At 37.3% G+C, this 4,170-nt stretch overlaps 1 pseudogene; it reads right to left on the bottom strand.

Annotated features, from left to right (window-relative positions):
• Positions 1-2,412: 2,412 nt before the first annotated feature.
• Positions 2,413-3,873, bottom strand: LOC149260694 (GDSL esterase/lipase At4g01130-like; annotated as a pseudogene).
• Between the last annotated feature and the right edge of the window lie 297 nt (positions 3,874-4,170).

The following is a 4,170-nucleotide window of genomic DNA, read 5'->3' as shown; positions in this document are numbered from 1 at the left end:
AACGGGGGATGGAAAGCTTATTTTGGTCTCGAAAATAATTGTAAAATGGGAAACCTCGTAATCTGAGATAGAAAGAAGTTCCTATTTGAAACTTTAGTCACTCTGGTTATCTTATATGGATGTGAGGTTTGGGGTTGTAGCATCTCTAGAGAATCCTGGAGAAAGGTTGAGCAAATCCAGAAGCATTTTATAACGTATAACTTCAAAATTAAAAGCAACACACCCTATCCTATAATCCTTATAGAAGTGGGTCTTTCCCCTATCGAGAGCCTAGCTATGACTAGGATTTTGTTGTGCAAGCACAAACTCAATAACATAGGAGACCATAGACTTCCTAAGATACCTTTAAATTCCAACCAAAGCCACCTAAGGCTCAAACGAGGCTGGTATAAAGACACCAGGGTCTGGTTAAGCCATTGGGAGATCGACGAGAATGCTGCATTGAAAAACATTAATAACATTAAAAATATTGTTACTTCTAAGTTCAAAGAAAAAATGTGGTGTGAGAAAAATTTAGCAACTAAAAGAAAATTAAGATATTATAAGGAGGTCATCAACCCCACTCTAGAAGATCAGAAGTATCTCTTTGTTTTTACTAGCTCAAGGAAGAAAATTAATATAGCCAAGATTAACTCTCATGAGCTCCATAGTGAAACAGGTCATTGGGCAGTTCCTAAAACATCATGGATGGAAAGGTTCTGCCATCTCTGTGAGAATAATAACATCGAGGATGAAAATCACTTCCTCTTAGAGTGTCTCGCCTTTACTGACCTTCCTAGCCTTTTACGATGTAGCCTTTTATGATGTCCAAATTACAGTGAGCTCGGGAGGCTTCTCTCCAAGCTTTTTGAGCATAGGAATAAAATCTTAAATCAAACTAAATAATTCATTTCTTTAGGTCCGATAGACCAAAGTTTGGTCACAGTGAGCGTTAACCATCATCATCATATAATTATTAATTATTTTAGTTCAAGACATGACATTACAACATCTCTTCTATAACACCACACAAGGAAAAAGGCAATATCACATGACTTTATTTTTATTAATTGTTTATAATTATAATTATACTTATTAATTTTATTTTTTTATCTAATTTATTTATATTTTTATTGAATCAAATTGTTTTATTATTAATTATTTTAAGTCAAGACGTGGCATTACAACCTCTCTTCTATAACACCCCAAGCAGAAAGACTATATCACATGACTTATTTTTATTACTGTAAGTTAAAAAAAATTTAAAAACTTGTGATAAATGTCACGATATAAAAATTATTTAAGAATAAAGAAAATTAAGATTTAAAAATCTTGTGATAAATGACATGATATAAATATTATTTAAAAATAAAGAAAAGTAGGAATTATTTTAACTTGCTAATCCTCTTAGGAAAAAGTAAAAAGGGTAATACAAGATATTAACTCCTAACATTAAGAAAAAAATAGTAGATAGACTTAGTTGTGCCTAAAGTGGAATTAAAAAAAACTAATTCTTTTTGGGTCAATTTTTCTTGTAGGAGAGAGAAGAATAAAAAAAAGAATCTTATTTTATGTCCATTTTTCTTCTAGGAGAGAGAAGAAAAGAGAGTAGAGACTCCAATGACAATTTGCTATGGCTAGAGATTAATAATAATTTTCTATGACTAGAAATAAATGCCATAGTGTGTGGGTGCTGAAAAATAAAAGAACTAAAATACCAAAGGAGATAATGACCAACCAGTGGAACCCCTATGAATGAAAAAGTTAGATTTAGTTGTGCTTAAAGTGGAATTAAAAGAAAAGAATCTTCTTTTATGTCAATTTTTCTTTCTATGAGAGAGAAGAAAAGAGAATACACAGATTGGAATGATAATTTTCTATGGCTAGAGATAAATAGAGAGTACACATATGAATGGAAAAGTTGGAGTTGGTTGTGTCTAAAGTGGAATTAAAAAAATATGTCAATTTTTCTTCTAAGAGAGAGAAGAAAAGAGACTACACAAACTGCAATGATATATTGCAATGGCTAGAGATAAGTAGAGAGTACACGGACTGCAATGATAATTTTTCTATGGTTAGAAATAAATGTCATAATGTGTTGGTTGTGAATAAAGTGGAATTTAAAAAAAAAGGAAAAATCTTCTTTATGTCAATTTTCCTTCTATGAGAGAGAAGAAAGGAGAATACAAAGACTGCAATGATAATTTTCTATGGGGAGAGATAAACATGTACTCCCGTTAAAAATAGGGCTTCTCATTTAAAGAGTACTCAATCGGTGATGTCTATGTATGAGCTGTTTTTAGAATAATCTCAATCGTAAAATGCATGCGGAGAAAGCTGCTTCTTCTTTCTTTATTTCGAAACAAGTGCAGGGCTGCTACATCAAACATACCAATCGAGTAAGGAACCCCCGACAAGAAAGAAAAGAATGAATCATAGGGGTTGGAGATCACAGAAGCTAGTGAGGGGGAAGGACGGTTCAAAGTAGTTTCCACTCCAAAATTTGTTTAGTGAGGAGTCCGTTGGCCTCGTCAGTCCAGTGGACTCCATCCCAACTGATGTAGAATGCTGGATCGGAGCAGGTCATGGCCTTCACATTGCGGCCAGCGATGTTTCCACTGGCTCGACACTGTATGTTGTACCTGTAATTGTACTTGCCTCCAACTCCACAGCATGCTTTAGTGGTGGCCTTAAACCCTGCATTTTTGAATGTTGAGTATACTGCATCATTCATTCATAATTTCATCTGGCACTTGGAATATATACACAAATAGTTAGTACAGAATGGGATAAGGGTACAGTAGAATACCATATGTGGAGGGGTTGGCGAAGAAATCGTAGATGATGTCATATGTATTGACATAGATGATGGTGGCGTCTTTGAGTTGTTTACGCAGGGAGGAGAGCTGAGTTCTGAGGAGTGTGTTGTAATGGGGAACTGCGTCGTTGTAGGAAATGGAGCAGCCATGCTTATCGAAGTCGGTGGGAGAATGGGGATAATAAGTGAGCCAGAAGGGCCCGCACCCTTGACGGGCCACGTCCCTCACAAGAAAACTCCTCACTCCCTCATTGTACAGAGTTTGCACAGCTACTGCAATAGGCTTTGAAATCTTTGGAAGAATGGTAGTTTTCACCTGGGTGGGGTTGAGTTTGAGAATCATGTATCCGTAGTTGAAGTCGTTTCCCCCGATCTCTATCGTGTATATCCCGCTCTTGAACGCTTCAGCACTTGGGAGATTGCTTAGAGAACCTGTATTAACATTCCATCACTTCTTGATTCAATACCCTATTACCCATTACTATTACTATTTAGATTACGTACAAATACTACTATTACTATTTAGATTACGTACAAATACTACTTACCATTAGCCTTGATGGTGGCGAGAACCTGTTGCTTGAAAACCTTGAACTGATTGAGCTGAACCCTGAGAGGGATGGGAGAAATGAATGAATCGTTATCAAGAGCAGCGGCACCTGCCGCAGCAAAGTTGGCTCCACCCCCGAAATTTGAACCCACGGACTGCAAATATGGACTCAGAAACGGTCATCCCAGTGCCTCGGCTGCAACATTGATAATTTCGTGATCAAATATACATTTAGGGTTGCAGCAAACAAAGATTTGCAGAAACATCAAATTACATAGTAACTGGAATTAAATAACGTACCGAAGAAATCTATGGAGAGTCTTCCGTCGCTGTATCTGCGTGTGGGTTTGCCGAAGAGTTTTTCTCCATAGGGAGGATTCTGCGCAGCCTCGTTATAGGGGAACACAAAGTGGTCGGTACCCGTATCGGAGGTTGAATCCCCAAAATTAAATATGGCCGGGTAATTACGGCCAGCTTGAGACTTGGAAGAATAGCCATAGCCGCAAGTATGCCCATTAAATAACATTTAGTCATGCGCTGCAGCTCCATTGCGATGTCCACGATAATCTGCTCAGACAACGATTACTGTTAAGGGTACGGACGCGAAGAAGGGTAATGGAATGAAGAAGAATGAATGCTGTCCCCCAATAAAGTTGGTCTTCAATAAATATGAGCGTCGTGTGTGAGCATTCCGAACTGTGCTCATGTCGATATTGAACGCGGAGGTATCTTCGAATCTCCCCCCCATCTCATCATGTGCGGTCAGCTACAAAGGCGTGTTTCAAAATCATAAAAAAAATTGGAAGAGTTTTGGACATTCACT

Source organism: Pinus tabuliformis, chromosome 6, assembly GCF_031772625.1.
Source record: "Pinus tabuliformis cultivar Carrire ecotype Pingquan chromosome 6, CPIR1, whole genome shotgun sequence".
NCBI lineage: Eukaryota > Viridiplantae > Streptophyta > Pinopsida > Pinales > Pinaceae > Pinus > Pinus tabuliformis.
This window is presented reverse-complemented; position numbering and strand designations above follow the sequence as displayed.